General features: G+C 37.6%; 1 pseudogene; it reads right to left on the reverse strand.

Moving 5' to 3' along the window:
• Positions 1 to 1,695: 1,695 nt before the first annotated feature.
• Positions 1,696 to 22,558, reverse strand: part of LOC115850462 (centrosomal protein of 78 kDa-like) — a 29,914-nt pseudogene continuing 9,051 nt past the window's right edge.

The raw sequence follows: 22,558 nt of genomic DNA on the forward strand, positions 1-22,558 counted from the left end.
CCAGCAGATCTCTGGTATTATTTACAATGGCTTCATGATATTATATCTTTAAAATTCAGAATTCCACTTTAAAGTTGATTTGAATTTTATTTCTATTATATGGTATTATGTTTATGTTATGAATCCATCAGTGAGTAATTTGCTGAAACAGGATGATCAGTTTGCTGACTTAGAAGGGCTGGAATCTATAGACACCTTAAAATTAGGATGTAGATAACGAATAGTTGGATGACAAGAAACCCTGTTATATGAAAACAGGGATAATGAGTGTTCCAAATCTTATCTTTTCTGTTCTTACTTTTCTCCAAAGGTTAGCTCTAGAGTCCTTAATTCTCCATTCAGCATTAAATTACTGACTATTTTGCCACAACTACTGAGCCTGCGCTGTAGAGCCTGTGAGTCACAGCTACTGAAGCCTGTGTGCCACAACTACTGAACTCCATGCACCTAGAGCCCGTGCTCTGCAACAAGAGAAGCCACCAAAATGAGAAGCCTGCACACCGCATAGAAGAGTAGCCCCCGCTCACCGCAACTACAGAAAGCCCGCGTGTAGCAATGGAGACCCAACACAGCCAAAAATAATTATTTTTTAAAAAGTGGATGTATTTAAAAAAACCCCAAAAGGTCCTACTGTATAGCACAGGGAACTATATTCAATATCCTGTGATAAACCATAATGGAAAAGAATATGAAAAAGAATGTATATAAATGTATAAATGAGTCACTTTTCTGTGCAGCAGTAATTAACACAACACTGTAATTCTATACGTCAATAAAAAATAAAATTTAAAAAAACTGCCATAAAAATCACCACAGAAGGGGGACTTCCCTAGTGGTCCGGTGGTTAAGACTTCGCCTTCCAATGGAGGGGGTGAGGGTTCGATCCCTGGTTGGGGAGCTAAGATCCCACGTGCCTTGCGACCAAAAAACCAAAACATAAAACAGAAGCAATACTGTAACAAATTCCATAAAGACTTTAAAAATAGTCGACATCAAAAAAAATCTTTAAAAAAAATCACATAAATCAGAAACAAATGAAACATAATAAAGTCCATACATTAACAAAAAAGAGCATGGGTTCTGGTCACATCCCAGCTTCCCACTTACTTACAGCTGTGTAATTCTGGGCAACTCACATAATGTCTCCTCAGACTCCTCATCTATAAATGGGGATGGTAATAGTTCCCTACCTCATACTGTTGCTGTAATCCATAAACACGGTTAAGTGCCTTGGTAAATTGTTTGATGCTCTCTGTGAATTAAAATATGTCAATGGCTTCTGGCCATACGATTTATAATAGTTTGACAGTTAACCAAATGGTAAAACTATGCCATTTATTATTCCCATCTCTTTTTACCCCTTACCCTGTTTTGTTGTTTATTTTTTCTCCCACCACAGAGTGTTAGTTCCAGGAGAGCAAAAGCTTTATTTTGTTCACTGCTGAAAGCAATAGCACCCAGAAAAGTACTGTATATATGAAGCCCTCAGTAAACACTAGCTGAATGAATGGTGCAAACTGTCACAAGGAAAAATACACCAAAACTTTCATTATAATAAAAAAGTATAGATAAATCTTTCTCTAATGGCTTCCAGTCAAGTATTTTAAAACACCATATGCTATAATAAAAACATAAGTAATTTATTAAAATTTGAAGGCAAAAACATAATTTTAAAAGATTTTAAAATATTTAGACCTATGTTAGGTGTGATGGAATACGGATGCTTTCTGGAAATTCACAATCAGATCCAAGAGTATCACTTTCAGAATGTTCTAGTAGACTGAGTTTACTTTTAGTTGTCTTTGAAGAAACAGTCACTATTGTACTCTCTTTCTTAACAGAAATGTGTTTTTTCGAAGACTCACTTCTAATTGGTTCATTAAGCAAAGAATTATTTTGCCCAATTCCTTTGCTTTTCTGCTTTACAGGTGAGTCAGAGCAGGAATGCAGGTCCTTCCCAGGTTGTTTCTTAGCAGAGTAGTTTTTGGTATATTATGCTCTGGTCATTTTCTCTGAAGAAGACCTGCTATATCTAGGTAATTCCTCTTCTTTTCTTTGACTTCCAGTTCCAGAAATGACGTCTGCTGAAGGAGAACATGTTCTAGCAATGAAATCTTCAAAAGACTCCTGCTGCTGCTCTGTGACTGCGACCCCCAGGTTGTCTTTGGAAGTTTCTAAGGCCTCCTGAGTAGAGACTGGGACATGGAAGGAGTCGACAGGCAAAGGAATCCCAGCATCACCTGTAATTTTCTGAAACTGGAGGGAAAGACAAAAGACAAGACAAAAATTCAGTGATGAACAAAGCCAACCATTAAAAAGTAGAGTTCAAAACTTCAGTGTTACTCTGTGATCTTATTATTAACACAGTCAATTGATTATTCAGAAGATTTCAGAGCCAGTTTTTCTCTAATTATATCCTGCCAAGTGATTCTCAGCTTAACCTAGCTATATCCAAGGCTATGTCCGCTACATTTTCAGACTTTGGTGACTGGGGTAGTTATTACCCATTTCCTTCCCCTCACGAAAAATAAAACCCTACTCTGTAAGAAAATTAATTTCTTTGCTATCCTCCAGGCACATGTGAACAGTATATAATATAGTTTGTGACCAGACTGTCAGTTCCCAAGACCAGTCAGTTCCCAAGACCAGTCTGAGATTGGCTGAGCTGGGCGAAGGGGGCTCCAAGTGAGGCTGGAGGAAAAGCTGACAGGTTTCCCCTCCCATTCCCATGACCAGGTGAGTCACTGTAATATCTTACGTATCAGCTATGTCAAGATTACTTATTTTAAAAATTATATCAGTACGTGTACCTCCATTAGTGTTCCTTCATTGTTAAGCTGACTGCATACAAATAGAAACCTAGATAAAATATGAATAGAACAGACATTTATACAACTTAAAATTTGGAATATTTTCTGTAATGTTTTCTTTCTTCATTAAGGAGAGTTTGCTTTAACTCATACACTTTCTAAAGAACTTCTAGTTTTCTTATGTACAACAATACAGTATCATGAAACGGGTCCACATTTACTAATCTCAGATTTGGAGAGGACTCCAGAGTCTTCTAGCTCCCGAGCATGTGAACTATTAGAGACTGACCATTATTATTTTCTCTCTGACTTGGTCATTTCCTTTTTGCTAATCACTCTTAGAATCCTTAAGTGCTGTCCTCTCCACTTACTTGGAGATTTTGCGTTGGTCCTGGGGCACTCTGCTTTGACTCTGATTTTTCTTCTTCAAGTGCCTTCTTTTCTTCTTTAGGTGGACTACTAACAGTAGAGTTCATCTGGGGACGACCTAGTAAATGAAAATCTGACTGATCTATACCAGCCATTGTGGCCAGCTGCCCAAGCCTGGACCAGAGGAGGAGAGGAGAAAAGATAAAGGTTATTATAATCACAGAAGAGCAGTTTAGATTTCCCCAGACCTACAATCATGAAATACTTCTAAAATCTTAAAAGCCAACATCCTACTCCATACTACAAGCCTCTCTCTCCCCCAAATTCTCAGCCCTTTCCAGATTCATCCTCTAGGAGACATCCCACTGTCTCACTAGCAGCTTCAACATGTACCGTGCACCCCGTCCACTGCCAGTCACACCTCCATTCCCACACTTCTTTACCACCTTTCCTCCAGTTTCCAAGAATGTGTTTGTTCCTTCCTTCCCAACACCAACTCATTCACTGACAAAACACCACTCCATCAACTATCAATCTCCACTTCCCTCTTTCAGCAAAATTGCTCACGGTTGAGAACCACTGACCTATATCTTCCCTGCAGATTAATAATAATTTTTATGTCTAAGACAAAAATAACTTTAATTCAAACTTATCAAACAAGCAAAGTAAATGAAAGATAGGAAAATTCTTATCCATTCCCGAATATTTTCAATGAAAACTGCTTTCAATTTAGTCTTTACAAAAAACTGTACCTACTAATTACTCTGTCTACAGGTTACTCTTTTATAATGGGCTCCCCACTCTACCAAAGCAGGCTCCCCTATTTGCATTTCTTAAAAAATTTAATTCCTCCTTTTAAAACGTCAACTATATTACCTATAATTACACTAAATTTGGCTAAATATGGCCACGTAAGTGATGAAAATTGCTCCAGTTCCTCAGCAAACTACCATTATAGTCGCAAAGAGAAGAACGCCATGAAGAGAAATGAACTAACCCAGCATCTTTAAGGAGATCCAAGAAAGCATGGAACTTCTGAAAAGAATTCTCAATGCTGCCCAAAACACCTTCATCATCCAGGATCATGCTTGTGGACATGAAGGGCTTCAGACAAAGAGAAAGTTACATTTCTTAACTGGGCATTTTCATGTTCTAACTATAAAAGAAGACGGAAAATGTCTGACATGATTTTTTTCTCATTGTCATCAAAAGTAGTCTTGCCTAGTTTCAAGGAACAAAACTAAAACACTCAAAATGTAATTAATCTGTAATTAACCTAACTCTCCACCAGTAAAGACAGAGACCATTATCACATAATAACCAAAACCCCCAGGCACCCAACAAAGTTTCCTATATAACGCTTAGGTGGTATATAAGTAAACCAAAGTTATCGTTTTATTAATGATCTTTCACGAAAGATCACATTTCTAACTGGTTCAATTCATAATGGAGCCTCATTCCACATCAGAAAATTACCTGCTTTAAGTTTCCCTTAAATTAGAAAGTGAATTATATAATCTGATCTGAACAAAACATATTACAACTCTGCTGAATGTTAAGAATTAACTTTAGTGAACAAAATATCTAATGCTTACGTTTAAAAGTCCTAAATCATACCCAACCCAATTTATTAAATGTACGATCACCAATGTTTTCTTTGGCTCCTTCAAAATATTCACTCCTGTGCACTCTTCCCCTTCCGCTCATCACCTATGCACTTAAAACCCCCTATAAGCTCAACTCCAGTATTTCTCAGAAAGGCTGTTATGTTCATGATGCCCCTTTTGCCTTATATAAGCAGGTGCTCACCATTTATTGAATGAGTGTCTGCCAATCCAGTGGATATGCACTTTGAAAAATTCCTCCCTACGCTCAACCTCTGATAAAGTATATTTAGAACTTTTTAGATTATGCCCTGCTTTCATGCACATTACCTAATGTAATTCTTATAGTATATATTTTTATCTTTCATTGCATTCTTAGAAGTTTTCCAATATCTTAAATTTATTTAAATGATTCACTTTCCTAATTCATTGCCAGGAGAGTCTCATCATGTCTTTTATGCTACTGTATATATAGTATATGCACAAAAAGTGCTTTCTTGAATCAAAGAATCATGAACAGATCATAAGCTAATGTCATAAAGCGCATGTGCGCGCGCACACATATACACACACACACACACAACGAGATTTTCATATTTTTAAAAACATGCTTTCTGGAATATAGATCATATGATCACTAAATACCAGTAAATGCAAAAGTCCATATGATACAACCAATTTGCAACATATTACAGTTTTAAAGTTTACAAACTATGTGTATATGGATTAAAATCAAATCGAAATAAAACCAAAACACTCCCAAAAGTATAAGAAATTGTTTACTTCATTGACTCATTTATCAGCCTTAAGTCTTATTACTCTTTCCTCCTTTAACTGCTTTAGGCACTCCTCCAGTTTTTCCTAAACAGAGTAAATGTTATAACTAATTCGTAGTATAATATCCAAAAGCCTTTCCAGCTATAGGACTCATCAGGATTTAGGGGCAGAGCCAGAAGTGAACTCAGCTTTTAGTCTGCTACTGGTAATATCATACCATGCTAGTGAAATGAATTATCAAAATCTATCAAATTAGCATAGTAAAGATTTATTTAAATTCCACTTTTTCCAACATAAATTTGTGGCAGCCCACCATAAAAGGCATATGCGTATAACATAGCAAGTCAGAAATAAATAGTTAAGAACAAGAAAGAAAAGTTCTATTTTTATTTGTGGGTCTCTTTATAGTAGGAACTCCTATTAATGAACATGCTTAACACACCTGAATTGCATAATTGCAGATTCAAAAGCATTTTTTTTTAAAGTAATCACTTTATTTTATTTTATTTTTTTTATTGCGGTACACGGGCCTCTCACTGTTGTGGCCTCTCCCGTTGCAGAGCACAGGCTCCGGACGCGCAGGCTCAGCGGCCATGGCTCACGGGCCCAGCCACTCCGCGGCAAGTGGGATCTTCCCCGGATCGGGCATGAACCCGTGTATCCTGCATCGGCAGGCAGGTGGACTCTCAACCACTGCACCACCAGGGAAGCTCCAAAAGTGATCACTTTTAAAGCAATTTACAGTCAAGCACTGTTCCTGGAGTTCCCTGGGCATTAAATCTAATCATCAAAACCCTAAGAGGGGGCTTCCCTGATGGCGCAGTGGTTAAGAATCTGCCTGCCAGTGCAGGGGACACGGGTTCGAGCCCTGGTCCGGAGAGATCCCACGTGCCTCGGAACAACTAAGCCCGTGCGCCACGACTACTGAACCTACGCTCTAGAGGCCCCGAGTAAAAACTACTGAGCCTGCGTGCCACAACTACTGAAGCCTGCGCGCCTAGAGCCCGTGCTCCGCAACAAGAGAAACCACCGCAATGAGAAGCCCGCACACCACTACGAAGAGTAGCCCCCGCTCGACGCAAGTAGAGAAAGTCCGAGAGCAGTATCAAACACGCAGCGCAGCCAAAAACAGATAAATAAAATTTAAATAAATTTTAAATATTTTTAAATAAATTTATTTAAAAAACAAACCGTACGAGGAAAGAACAATCACTAACTCCATGTAATTTTACAGATGAGGGAAACAGAGGCAGAGAAGTAGAGTAAGTAGAGCAGCACAGCCAAGGTCACACCACTAAGTAGCAGAGCCACACTGTGGACTCAGGAAGCTGGGTGCCGTTCCTGCTCACGGAGGTGGTAGTCTTCCCATTCACCAAGGTCACTGAAATAAAATGAACACTGATAAACTCCCTTAGGAGTTTCAGGAACTAAGACACTTCGGTCCGTGAAGTGGGGACACTGCTTGCAATAGGCAGAATTCTAACAGAGCCCCTAAGACTCCTACTTACTGAAGTACACAAACCTTCCACTTATCCAATCAAACTCTAAATCTAGGTGCTGTGCAGTGAAGGGATTTTGCAGACGGAATTAACGTTCAAAATCAGTTGTTTTTTTTAAGATGGGGAGATTATTCTAGGTGGATGTGACCTACTCAGGCACCCCATGAAAAGGACCTGAACTCTTCCTGAATTGAAGTACAAAAGGGACAAGAGGGAGACTCTCCATTGCTGGCTCTGAAGAAGTCCAATGGTGTGGCAGGGAAGGCAAGTGAGAGGCCTCTAGGAGCTGAGACTGTCCCCCGAATGACAGCCAGCAAGGAAATGGGGACCTCTGTCCTGCAACTGCAGAATCTGAATTATGCCAACAAGCCGAAGAATCTTGGAGCCATTCTTTCCCAGAGCCTCTGGATGCTAACACAGCCAGACTGACATCTTGATTTCAGCTCTGTGACCCGCACAAACTATGGTGAACATCCAACGTTTGGGGCTCAATGTCTTACACTTAAATTTCACGTGCTTTAACACTCTCAGGAGGGAACTCACATGTTCCCGTGTGTATCTGAGCAGGAAACCCAGTCATTGCTGTGCCTGGACTTCTGACCTGCAGAGCTGTGAGCTAGTCAAATAGGTATTGTTTTCAGTCAGTAAGAGTGTAGTAAAAGAATCAATATCCTACTCAACCTCCAGGTTCGTGAACAAAATAAATGACTGTCATTGTTTTAGGCCACTGTTTCGGGGTGGTTTCTTATGCAGCGATAAACAATCAGAATTCCTATACTTATGAAAACAGTACGGTATATTTATACCTTTTAACTGCTTTGAACAATCACTTAAAGAATGAGGAACTCTATTATATGCCATCATTGGGAGAGGAACTGGTATCACTTTCTGAAGAGTAACTCTTGGTACCTAACAATAATCCTACATCAGGGGTTTACCCTAAGGAAATCAAAGATGTGGGCAAAGATTTATCTACCAGCATGATGTCATAAGATTGTTTATAACCAAACCCTAGAAGAAAGCTAAGAGCCTCCAAGTTGGGACTGGTTTAAAGAAAAACAGCTCACCGTCTGAAGGAATGCGCTATGAAGCCACTAAGAAAAGAATGACAAGAGGTCTCAACCAGAGTTAATGAATGGGCTTCAGGAGTTCTACATTCATAATATATCTGTGCGTTTTTCCTGGGAGATGATGCAAAAGCTTAATCAATCAAATTCTCTGATGTAGAAGAGTATTTAGTGACATGGCAAAATATTTTGGATACTTTTTTAAGACAAAAGAGCAGATTAGGTGTGTGTACATGCAGAGGTGGCTTCTATTTCCTTCAAGAAGCTGTTCATTGTTTACAAACATTTGCTCAATGAATGAACATATATTTTTATATTCAGAACATGTTTAAAAAATTGAGAGTCTAAGAACTTCAAATTCTTTAATGTTCCATTACTAAAGCCAGTCAAGTTTTCAATGGGGAAAAAGGAAAAAAAAATGCAAAATTCCTCTACTTTTAATACGATGGTTTAATCAATCTTCTAGTTGTGTTAGAAGTGTTAAATTTTTGTGAAAAAGTGTATCCTCCTCCTACAAAGTATTCATAATTCATGTCCCTTACACGGAAATATGGAACCAAAAAAGTTAGAAAGTAAAATTGCTTGATATTCTATTACTTAAGTAAGACTAATGATAAGCCTTTGGAATAATTTTCCTTCCTGTCATCTGCTCTCCTTCCTCCCTTCTGTACACTGGCTAGGGTGATTTTTCTGGGACAAAGCTTCCATCATATTGGATATCAAATTTTATGTTCAACTTTTCTCCATTTAACATTGAAATCAATCATTTCTCATATAATCAGGGGATTCATAACCGTGATTTTTTTTTGTGGGCTACAAAATATTCCACTGAGTGGGTTTACTGGTTAACCATTTTACACATTTAAATTCTTTCCAACTTTTCAGTATTATCAGACAATAACCGTTTTTATGCATGAAAGCTTTTTTCCATATTGAGAATAACGTTCTTACAATAAATCCATAAAAATGAGTTTGAGATCAAAGCAAATGAACATTTTTAAGGCTCTGAGGTACCTGTCTCCAAACTTCTTTCCAAAAGATTTCTGAGATTTTACACTGCCATCAGCGATGTATCACTTGGTATATAACCTCTACTATAACTGTTGGCTTACTTCCTCACTTAGAGTGCAAGTTATTTGAAGATAGGGGTGTATTTTATTAAGTGTTTACCCCCAGCACCTGTGCCTAGCACAGCGTAGACGGTCAATAAATAATTGCTTAATAAGGAAAATCCCTGCCAATACAAGATGTATGTGTGTGAAAGACAGACTGTGTGTTTTTCTCTAACTGGATAGATGAAAACGTGTCATCTTCTTTAATGTGCAATTTTTTTGCTTATAATTAGTAATTAAATTTCTCTTTTAGATTATATTGTAAAAATTCAGATTCTCTGAGGCAAATGGGCCTGGCACTACCCATTAGCTATATAACCTTGGACAAGTTCTATAACTCTAGGCCTCAACTTCCTCATCTATAAAATGGAGATAAGCTCCCATATCACAGAGCTCTTGTGAGGATTACATGAGTTAAAACACATATAAAATTAGAAGAGTGCTTGGTACACAGAATATGTTCAATTAATGCTGAATGAATGAACATGCGAATGCAAACAGTAGTGAAGGGCTTAAAATGAAATGGTCTCATCCCACTCCCACATCCAGCACTCAAGAAGCAACCGATTCTTTACGCAGGTTTTTAATTGTAAAATACGGTATGTGTACTAAGAAGTGCACAGAACAAAACTGTCAATGTGACAAATAAAAAGAGAATACTCACATAAACACTACTCGAATCTGAAAGTATTGATACTTGTCAGCATCTCAAACCGCCCCCCCCATATCCTTTTCTCATCACAAGCTCCTTCCCTCTTCCAGGTTAAACACCATCCTCACTTCTTGACAATCATTTCCTTTAACCTGCATGCATCCCTAACAAAAGAGTTTAGTTTTGTCAACATCTAACTTTATGTAGAGGATCATAGTATATGAAGTCTTTTCTATCTTATTTCTTTCTCTCAACGTTGGTTTAAAAAATTCATCCACATTGCTGCCTGTAGCTCTAGTTCATTCAATTTTATTGCTGGATAGTTTTCCCACTGTACGAATACACAAAATTTATTTAATTTTTGACTCTTAATGGACATTTGGTTTGTTTTCAGTTTGTGCTAATGCAAATCATGGACAGGAATCCTGCTGTACTATTCTGATGCATTTACACAGGGCGGGGGTGAGGGCTGCTGGCTCACAGGCTATTTATGTACCTTCAGTTGATGGAGAGTGCTAAATGCTTTCCAAAGTAGTTGTGTCGATTTGTACTCCAGTATAAACAAACAGGGTAGAAGATTCTCATAGTACTTCAGGTCTACAATACCTGAAACTACCAGACTTTCTTTATGTATTTGTCAATCTGATTGGCATGTAGTTTCCTTGGTTTTGACTCACTTTTCTCTTATTAATGAAGTCATACACTTTTCTGTGTTTACTGGCTGTTTGGATTTCCTTTTTCATGAGGTTTACATCAATATTGTTATTTTTTATTTATTTTTTTATTACTATTTATTTATTTTTGGCTGTGTTGGGTCTTCGTTGCTGCGTGCAGTCTTTCTCTAGTTGCGGCGAGTGGGGGCTACTCTTCATTGCGGTGGCTTCTCTTGTCATGGAGCACAGGATCTAGGCACGCGGGCTTCAGTAGTTGTGACACGTGGGCTCAGTAGTTGTGGTTCGCAGGCTCTAGAGCGTAGGCTCCGTAGTTGTGGCGCACGGGCTTCGCTGCTCCGCAGCATGTGGTATCTTCCCGGACCAGGGCTCGAACCCGTGTCCCCTGCCTTGGCAGGCAGATTCTTAACCACTGCGCCACCAGGGAGGTCCAACTATTGTTATTTGAATTCTTCTCCATTTCCAAGTAATACTCTTACATGACTATTTTCTCACTAATTTGGAGGCATTATCTGTTCACTTTCTAACTTACTAATAAGTAAGGGTTTAGTTCCTTTACACTCTTTCCTATGTCCACACTGCTCTGTAAAGTTATGTCATCATGAGTTATTCCACTGCTCATGATCTCTTTGACTTGTAGTGATATACTTAAAAACCTACATTGTTGATCAACTATAAACTCTCTCAATGTCACGCTTTGTAAAATGAGGACATTCATACCATCTTCCCTTTTTTCTACCTCCTGTCTACCTTCCAAACCTAGCTTTTACGTTGTCAAAGTTGAAATTTATACTCTGTTCTATGTGCAGTTAAGTCTTCTGTTATTCGAGAGTCAGTAAGGAGTAAGGTTTAAGAGAACAGGCAGAGAGCCTCAACTCAAAGCCTCAATCCAACCTTAAAATAGGTACAGCCTGGGCAAGTTCCTTCCCTGTCTTAGTTACCTGTTCTCAAAAGTGGGAATGGGGCATCCCTGGTGGCACAGTGGTTCGGAGTCCACCTGCCGATGCAGGGGACACGGGTTCGTGCCCCGGTCTGGGAGGATCCCACATGCCGCGGAGCAGCTGAGCCCGTGAGCCATGGCCGCTGGGCCTGCGCATCCAGAGCCTGTGCTCCGCAACGGGAGAAGCCATAACAGTGAGAGGCCCGTGTACCGCAAAAAAAAAAAAAAAAAGTGGGAATGATATTAGCACCAACCTCATAAGGCTATTCAGAGGATTAAATGAGTTAATATATGCAAAAACACTTAGAGCCTAATATATACTAAGTACATACTAGTACACAATACATTTCAGTACATACCAACTTAATACTAATACATACTAAGTACAGTTTACTTTAGTTATTAGTGATTACATGCAAGTTGACGATAAAAGCTGCAAACCAAGACAGTATTGCCATTATTACAATTACATTAATATTGCCCACTGCAGATGTACTGTGTCTCTGTGTACAGACTACACCTTGTTCCATACTGTGCCAGTGTCACTGCCCTTGTGCAGGGTGACCACATACCCCAAGCCGCCTTGGGCTGTTCCAGTTTATACCTGTTGTCCTGATGTTACAGCATTAGAGCGCCTCCTTACACTATTCAAGTGTAAGGAGTTTGGACAAGTTCTGGTTTGGACAACAAATTAGACAGGTGGTCATTACCCCTGTGTGTCACTGAAAAGGGGGACATCTATAGTGTCAAGTTTAAGTGGATTCTTCTCTTCCTCACCAATAGTACGTTAAAAATCAATGATAGTTTAGTTTGCTTCATGTTTATGTCCATATAGCCTTTCGTCCTCTGGAGTTCAAGTTCCTTCTCCTCTTCCTCTCCCTCCTCCCTTCCAACAGTGCCTAATACCAAGTAAGTACAATATGCCTCAAGGTGTTTCTCAGCTCTCAATCACACAATCAATAGAAGCCTCTCCACCCTAGACTAGCTGCAATCTGCACCGAATCCCCTACTACCTTCCTTCTTGGTTTATTGCCTCATTTTGCTGGATTATTTCTATAAATAGCTTAAGGTGTAGCACAGGAGGCCAATTTTTCAAATTTCTTTTGTGTACAAAATATCTTCTTCAGCCTCCACTTATGACTGATAGTTTGGCTGGATACAAACCCCTAGGGTGAAAACTATGTGCCTGAAAAACTTTGGAGGTATCTTTCTAATGCCTTCCAGGATCCATGGTGCTGATGACAAGTATGATAAGGTCAGATTTTAACTCTTTTTTTTAGGTGGCCAGTATTTTTCTCTCTGGAATGGATGTATCCTCTCAGTATCTTATTCTATTTTAATTTATTTTTTCAGTATTTTAAAGTTTCACAATGAAGGGTGCCTAGGTAAGAGTCTATTCTTGCTCATCTTGCGTAACTGTTTTCAATCTGAGGCCTGATGTCTACTTTCAGCTGTGGGGAATTTTGTTGCCCTTTGACAGCTTCCTTCCATTTTTGTTCTGGGTCTGGAGTTTCTAATAGTAACATGTTGGATCTCCCAGATGCAGCCTCTCTAACATATTTCTATCACTTTTTCCATTGTGTCTTTCTTTTTTATATACTGAGAAATTTTTTAAATTCCTACTGAATTTATTTCAGCAACCATATTTTCATTTCCAAGAGACCTCTCTTGCTTTCTGACCATTCTCTTTTTAATTAACACCCTAATCTTATTTTATAGCTTTTTTACAGCTCTTTTTAAACCTCTCTCAGGATACTAATTAGGGTTTTTTCTTAAATTATTTTGTTCCCTAAATTGTCCCTCGTCCTACTAGGATACGTTTTCACTCTTTTTCCCCCTCTCACGTTGGAAGCTTTACTCAACTATCACGCAAATGACAGTTATTTTCTATTTAAGAATGAGTGCAGAAAGCTCCCTGAAGTCAACGATTGATTGGTTTCTTATGCAGGAAAAAGCGGGGAGTAACTGTAATAGGATCTCCCCCAAACACAATTTTCTAGGGTGTAAAAACTCACACCAGCTGCCCTAGTTCTTGCCAGTTTCACTGGTTTCAAAATGAAATCATCTCATTTCAGGAGTGTGAGGGCGGGGCTGGGAGTCCACTCCTCCAAACACAACCCTTCAATGAGCTCCCCTATTTCAGTCACACTTTTAACTAACTCCACCCTCTCTCCTACATGCGCATCTGAGCATGGGCCTACTTCTGCAGGTGGGGTCAGAATCCTCCGCAGTTGCAGGTGGTCGCTGTGCATATTCTAGGTGATGCTTTTCCTCTGTCCTACTGCTTCAGTTTCACACTCTTCCACTTGTCTTCCGTCTTTCAAAACTATGTTGAAATCTCTTGATTCTTGTGGGCTTATATACTTAAACCCTTTGATACCATCATTGTAGTGTCTTGTGAAAACGGAGAAGAGCTAAAAGGGTTCTCAGTACCTTCTGAATCTGCTATTCTGTGGTCCAGTGTTTAAACTTCTTGGTCTTCCCCAGTGTCTATCATTGCTTTTAGAAATACAATCTCCTGGTCTATTCGTGAAGGAAATGAATACATCACATCTAAAATGACAAGGAAGGCGGGTTAGATGCTCTAGGGCCTTGTCGTACTCTGCCATTTACTAATAAACCACTACGTGCTACAAATTGTAGGTGCTCATTTATAAAACGAAAGGGGGTAACCCTACACGAACTATAGATTTCTCCTACTCTAACATTTCATAATTTTCTAAGTTCTTTTCTTAAAATTTCTCTATATTATCATTAATTTTAATTAAAAAAATAAAAATCTAACTTTCTCTTTTGAAAATCAAAGAGTAATTCCCATAGTCCTACAATAATGGGATAATTAGTTCTGAAACCTGTCAAGTTTCATGTTTCATATGAAAAGAAAATCACATTAAATAATTTTTAAAAATTAAACATGAACTCTGTAGCACAAAGACAAGGTCCCCCCAAATGGTGTTCCTTTATTTACTAGAAATGTTCAGCTCTGCATTAAAGCTGAAAAAAAAAGAAATATATTATTTTTGAGGTACAAAAATTTCTTATGAAAATCAATTTTTCTTTTCTGTCCATACAAACAAAAATATGGAATGACATTAGAGGTCAGGTTTAGTTGGTAATAGAATGTAGCTTCTTGATATTTTTTATTTTAGGAAAGGAGAATATCAACATCAAAACTTTTTTTTTACTTTTATTTAAAATGAGGCCATATTTTCCTCTTATAAAAACAGAGTTCAGCTAGAACTGTCAATTTCCTCATCTGTAAAACAAGAACACTGAATCAGCTGACTATATTCATTCAGAACTCAATTTCTTTATCGTATGATCACTAAGGTTCTCCCTAAATCTAATATACTAAGGTTCTAAGGAAAGGAAAATATATTACTAACGACATGTTTTGATTTTTATTTCTTAGAGTTCAAATGTCCACCATTCACCTTGGTCTAAGCTTAAGGAACCATTCAAGGGGATACAATGCAGATGGGAGGGGAAAACAGAACCCTCACACAAGCTGTGGCGTGTTGCAATCAGGCTTCCATTTGAAAAAGAATCTTCTCTATAGCTTTAAAGTGATAACTTTGTACCTGCAGTGCTTCTTGTTTCAAACGGATTTTCTCTGGCTCTTCCTGAACACTTTCTGAGGAATCATCGACCTCTTCGATTTCTGAGGAGGAAGGACTCTCTACTGTCACAGTCACAGGAAATTCTGATGGACCTGAGTGTCTGAAGAAGAAGATAGGAAATCACAGAGTTGTAACACTAAAGTGCAAAGAAAGAAGACAAGATTGTAAAAAAAGATAACACAAGCCAGATCCAAATATCCAAATATTAGAGAACATTTAACAAAAGTGATCTGAGGTATCATTATTTATAAATGTCTCTCATTGCTCCTTAGTCTAAAACAGGCAATGACTAAGTAAAATTACAGGAACTTATTTTTGCTATGTTACTGTCCAGACCTCTGTTGTACATGGTTAGGATTAGTAATGGGAATTGCCCATATTATTTTATTAAGTTTCTTTCACAGAAGCCAAGTGAAGAGCCAAGGTAAACATTTTTTCTCAGATCAACTTTATACTGCAAATGAAAAATTTATTCTTCACCATCAGACACAAACAGTCTGGAAGAAAATGTAGTTTTTCAGAGGAAAATACATCAGTAAAGGGACTGATGAATAATCAGAAAGTCAACATATCTAAGCTGGGAATAACAGACATTAGAATTTTAAAAAAGAAATCACATACACATACACAATTAAAACTAACCCATCAAAAATTTCATCTTCTCACCACACTTAAGCCAAAACAAGGGTAACAGTAATACAATTCTCCCATCAAGATTCACTGCCACTGCAATGTTGTTCAATAGGACAGTTCCAAACATTTAAAACCTGACCTGGCCACAACCCCATAAAAGTCTACAGATCATAAAGAAGCGTGCTGGGATTATATAACCATGCAGAAGACAAGTCACTAGGACATCATTTTGACAACAAGCAGCAAACCCTGCAGCACAGGAAAACCGTAACAGGAGAACGAGGTGCACACCTCTCTCTCTGGGCATGCAAGGGCAGGACTGACACCCAAGGTGCTCTTCTCTCAACCTCAGCAGTGGTGCCTTTCACAGAGCAACTATGCAGTCTCCCCGAACCACTGGGAAGGAGAATCTGATACTGACAGTATTAGCTTGCCATGAGGCCGTAAGCGAGGGAATGTGTGTGGCCTTGGTGAGAAAGCAGAGGTTTGGGAGATGTTGCTTTATATTGGCTTTCAGATCAGGAATTTGTACATATAGCCCGCAAACAACGTTTCTTGAAAACGTGAACATTCTTCAGTATGAGAGCTCCATGTGAGGGGGTCAGAAATGGCACTCAAGTTCGTTTCACTGGGTAACAGCTGATTTGCGGACTGGAAAACAGGCTTCCTTGTTTACAGGCATAACCACAAGGCTGCCAGTTGTGTGCCAAATCCACACAACTACACAGTTGCATTGGGAGAGCGACCAAACATGTTTTACATGGATTTATTTCAGAGAGGGAAATGCTTCTTGTAAGGCTCTGTCAGTTTAAAAAGCAAGGAGAATGACCATCCACCTTTCCCAATTCAAGTCCTATATATCATAAATATGATAGCTAAACACCAGCAACTGATTACATACATCACGAGCTTTGATGAATGGAAAGCCCCTAAAAAGATATCAACAAAACGAAGTTAGATCTTCATGTAAATACATCACCAGTTAAACCCAGTTAATACAACTATTTAGTATTATGTACAGTATCCACACAGAATTGTGTATAAAAATAAATAAGCTCAAAACAAGGACCTGGAGGGCTCTGCTATGGAGAAAACCGAACAGAATTCAGGGGACTGGCTCGGTAATAACTCTCTGAACTGCTGAGAGGCCCCTTCAGTTCCTACGTTCAGGATGCTTGGGATTTCAGTCTCACTTCTGTAAATGGTGATATTAATCATTCTCTAATTTACCACCCTGTGTGAGGAGGATGGATGTGAGATTAAGTGTCTCAGGAAGAAGATAGGAAACCACAAAGTTGCTAAACTCAAGTGCAAAGACTGGGGATTCAACACTATAGTTTATGCAACAGCAATTCACATTACCATTTGCGAAAAAGTAGTCGGTTGTCCAATGGGGATTACAAACATCCATTTAACATGAGCTACTGAACAGATAGTTCACACAGTAACTACTTCAAGTACTATTTAAAATCAATTCTCTTTGTTTTCTTAAGCAATTGTTAATCCCCAATTTCGTGAGTACTACCAAGTCAGTCACTTGAAAATCATCTAAAGCAATCTATTTCACTTAGCAAGCCTAAAGCTATAGTTCAACCATTTTATTTACTGTTCTGTGACAAAAATTACTATGAACAGCTATCCCCTGGATAAGAAATCAGGTAAAGCTAGTTTGACTCACTAAATCTGATTTACTGAGTTAATAAGCCAGTTGTTTTAGAATAGGTCTAATGCATAATTTTCATCCATTCTGTATTAAACTATTTCCCCTGTCTAAAATGTCTTTTTGCCCATTCGTACATATCCAAATTCCTACTTCTGTGCTGTAGGGCTTCACGCAACTACACCTGCCTTTAATGAAACTTTCCTCACATGCACAATTGGTGATAATTTTAGTCTCCTCAAGACTCCCACGGGGTTAGCTCTGTTGTGACACTTGAGAAACAACTTGAAACTCCCAATTACTTTTTGTTTTTCTTCCTTAGGGGGCTCATTGGGCAGAAGCCATGTGTGAGTTATCTTTTTTCCTCTATAGAAAGCACCAGAGACCGCTCACATAACAGAAGTTCCAAAATAAAGGACTCTGAATGATTGAAAAAGACAGGGAATGCAAACACGTTACCTGTTGCTTTTTGCACGTTCTGCAGTACGCCACGGCCGGAAACCAGACACACCAGGTGGTAGAGGTTCAGGACCATAACATTCTTTACCAGCAGAGTGTTTCCTTCCATTACTTACGGGTTGCTTTGCGGCCAAGCCTATGTTTGACAAAGCATGAAAAGAAGGAATCAAGATGCACCAAAGGTCTACAGAGCAACTGTCACATGTGTACACTTTGAAAGGAATCAAACAGGTACTTGACAATGATGCCAAGGCCATTAAAAAGAGGATCGTTTTGTACAAAGGTTTTACATAAGCCAGCATTTTTAAAAAATATAAGTTCTCTACAGTAACAAGTTATTTTAACTAAAACAAAAGTATTGAGATGTGCAGAAATGCAAAAATAAATTTTTAAAATAATCCCGAAGTATGATACATTTTATGTATTATGCAGAAACACTCAAGTTTACTGAATCTTAGAACACCTTTGGCATTTCTGAATCTCAAGGACACAGAAACACAGATACACCCATGACTTCTGCCAAACAGAATCTTCAGAATTAGACCAAAATTTCAATTTAAGATGAATTTTTCTATGTAAAAACAATAAAAGTTATAAGGCTGCAAGTTGCTGGGTGGTAGGTGAGTCAATGTTACTCTCCTATAAGCCTGTCAACCTTCACTGCTGCTTTGATTTCATACAGAAATCACACAAAAAACAAATGAAACCCACTGGATAAAAGAGTGAAATGTGGAGACTTATCCTATATTTCAGTAGTAAAGAGGCAAGTATCTTTATATGAAATATTTGGTTGCAAAAACTAGACCTACGTGTTAATATTTTATTTAGAACAAGCCACATATTAAAATTCACATTTAAATATTGAATTTGAATTTACTGAAAACAAACATCATAGGTTAAAATGGTTATATTTATCCTTCAAAGCTACTATATTTTGTGTTATTTTATTTATTTATTTTAATAGATCTTTATTGGAGTATAATTGCTTCACAATTCTGTGTTAGTTTCTGTTACACAACAAAGCAAATCAGCCATATGCACACACATGTCCCCATATCCCCTCCCTCTTGAGCCTCCCTCCCACCCTCCCTATCCCACCCCTCTAGGCCATCGCAAAGCACCGAGCTGATCTCCCTGTGCTATGCTGTTGCTTTCTACTATAGTTTAGCAACATTAGGATGCAGGGTAAAATGGAGTGTATGTGGTAATATAGGACAAATATTTCATAGAGTGTAGCTTATTGATAATCACCACACGATCCTGTGTGATTTACATGCCTCTTAAAAATATATAGTTCAGTTCATTTTGTGCTATTTTATTGTGTTTTTTAACTTAATTACGGTCAAAAAAAATGTTTGTATGCATGTGGTTTGTATGTGTATACCCTTCCTTTACTTTCAGAAACGAATGCAAATACATTTGTATTAAAAGTTTTTTAAATTACACTTTTCTTGTTAGGAGATAAAAAAAATTTCTAATAAAAGTTCCCATCTGTTTTTAGGCATACATCATGACAATATAAATGTGACAGAATTCACACCATTATTTCACCCTACACTCACCAGGATCTAGGTATATACCCAGATACTGATTGGCTTACCTCTATGTCTCCAAATAACTGAGGCAAATAGAAAAAAAAAGCCCAAGAAATAAAATTACTCTTAAAATAGCTCAATGAGTTTGTACATTGCAGTTATATTTCCACTTTGTTTCATCATGCTAAATAAAAAAAAAACGTTTAACTGTTTTCTTCTCATTCCATGATGCCCTATTATATACCACCAGGTACTAATTTTACAGAATTCCTAATATACATGCTTTATTAATATATATATTTCCATTTCTAGTATCATAGCAAAAGTCAACTTAGCTATTTTAAGAATACTGTACACATGATATAAATTTTTAATAATAATATCTAATTAGTGTGATACCACAAATCTTAACTTCTTTGTATGTACTATTTGATTATTAAAATATCACTCTCTTGAAATAACAATTGGCAGACAATCATAAGCTTTTTTTTGACTTCATAAACACTCTTAACAACTTATTTAATACACTATTGTCCAAGCAAGTTGATTAACAGAGAATCAAAAACATACATCTTTAAGTAGGAAAAAAAAAGCTGTATTTATGAAGATGTTTACAATAGTTTATTTTAGGTTATTTCCAATTGTCCACCAATTTAAAAAATTGACCAACTCAATGAAACCTTGTGAATACAATGTTAAAAAGTATAACTATGAATCACAGAATTTAAATTTAGTATGAAAAGATAAGAATGGCAAATTATATTGAAGTTATGTGGAATTATGTTTATAGACAGCAGGAAGAGAAAATAAAAATGTAAATATTGCTAGATAGGATAATGCAATTAGAGGTGGTCTTTTAAATTTTTCATTTTTATGCTAATACAATACCTTTATAAAACCCAAAAATCTTCAAACAACACATTTTAAAAAAATTGTGGTAAACTACACAAAACAGAAAATTTATCATTTTAACCATTTTAAAGTGAACCGTTCAGTGATATTAAGTCAACAAATTTTTAAAACTTTCAGAGGGAACCTGAATAAAAGATGAGTTGTCCATTGGTGATTTTAATGTATCCGGTATATAACTAAAGTCACCACAAAACTCTTTCTGGGAAATTGGCAGATCATAAACATAAAATATTTATTTTGCTTTATATCAAACCTTATTGTTTTGCTGTTTCAAAGTTCAAATTTACTCACAAGAAAGAGTCAGTTTCATATTAGATTTGGTTTCACAAATGCTGCTCCTGCTATTCATTCTTATCACCAAAAAAAAAAAAGACTATTTGTGACTAACGATAATATGTTCCAGAAAATAAAAAGTTAAAAGGTTTTCAATCTGCATTTCTGGGAACCTAAATTAAAGCATCACACAACATTTTCAAAAACAAAAGCCATTTGATTTGACTAAAAACTTAGTTTTAAGATGGCAGAAAGTACCTTGATAATTTTCTTTTAAGAAAGAAAGAAAAACAAGCCATTAAAGAGAAATTCTTCTGAGCGAACTGAAACATGTTATGTATGTCTGACTTGGCACTCCTTCCATCTGGAGAACTTTTTTGATAATTGCTTTCATCACAGAATGATCTAAAGTAAAATGAATTGAAGTTAGAGTAATTATTTCCCAATGAGTGGCTATTTCCATTTAAAACCAAAAGCCAACTAATTATTGCTTTTCCCATAAATTTAAATATGAAATCTACATTATGTAATTATACCCTTAATACCCCTTTGTGTATTCTAATTTCTTCCTCAGAAACCTAAGATGCCATCTTGCAGACTGCCCACAATGGCTACTATTTTGGCAGCAACAAAGGTCAACTTTAAACATTTTGCATCTAAAGTGGCTTTGGATACCTTTGGATACAAAGTACAGTCTGAGCACTGTCCAGACACTTAGATACCTAAAGGGCATCTAAGATAACAAATCAAAGTCCTGGTATTCCCTCAAAAGCTGCTCCTCTCATCAGCCCCCTTTTTCTAAGTGATACCACCCAGTTGCACACATAATCATCAACGACTTGTCTCCTTGTTACTATTCCCTTCATACCTCACAACTAATCTATCTGCAGGTCTTGTTAGCTACACCCTGAAAACACAACCTGAATTCAACCACTTTTCACTTGCTGCAAACTTCCAACCTAACCTAGGCCATAAACATCTCTTATTTGGACCCCTGTGATAGTCTCCTAACTGGTCTCCCTGTTTCTCTTCTTTATCCTCCCAAGTCCATTCTCTATACCAGGTCACCTTATTCAGATACTATTTGGATCATGCCTTTTTCCAGTTCGAAACCCTCTACTCATTTAGAAGAATCCACATCTTTACTCTGGCCTTCAAGACTTTACAAGAGCAGACCCCTGGCTAGCTCCTTGACCTCATGTCACACCACATTCTTCTTCACTCAGTACTCTGCCCAGACTGGCCTTCTTGCTTTTCCTTAAATACTCCACCGACCTACATGCCTGCATACTCATTGCCCCCTTGTCCTGGAATGTGCTTACCCCAGATCTTCCATGGCTTGCTCCTCTCTTCATTCAGGTCTCCATTCAAATGCCACTTCTCCAGTGAAGCTGGCCCCTAACTAACCTGTCCAATGGAGTCCTACCTGCCCCCCCTCCCTCTTCTTACATTTAGATATTTTTGCACTTCCTACTCTCTAAAATTATATTACTTATCTCTTTACTAATTTCTATCTGAACTCCTTCACTAGAATGTAAGCTCCATGAGGGCAAGACTTTTGTCTGTCTGGTTCACTGCTTTATCAGTAGTGCCTAAACCCGTATCTGGCACACAGAAGGTATTTAAAAAAATTACTTGTGAAACTGACAAATGAATAAAGTACTCCTTGCAAGAATTCTGAGGTTGCACAAGAAGCAAATAATGCTCTTGGTGGAAGCAGGCTTAGTATCTAGGTTCACCTCTATTCAGAGTAGAGATAAGAACAATTTACAAGTATAAATCACTTTAATCAGTGAATTATCTGCTCAAACCATAAGGGAAGTACAACATTAGAAAAGTACTGTTTTCCAGGATACAAACAATTAACAAATTCAAACAACGTGTGTATAGAGAATACACACTAAAAACCTATCATGAAAGTATGATGGTCAAGAACTCTCGCAGTAAAAGGTCAGACAAAAACCA

Source organism: Globicephala melas, unplaced genomic scaffold (genome assembly GCF_963455315.2).
Source record: "Globicephala melas unplaced genomic scaffold, mGloMel1.2 SCAFFOLD_214, whole genome shotgun sequence".
Lineage (NCBI taxonomy): Eukaryota > Metazoa > Chordata > Mammalia > Artiodactyla > Delphinidae > Globicephala > Globicephala melas.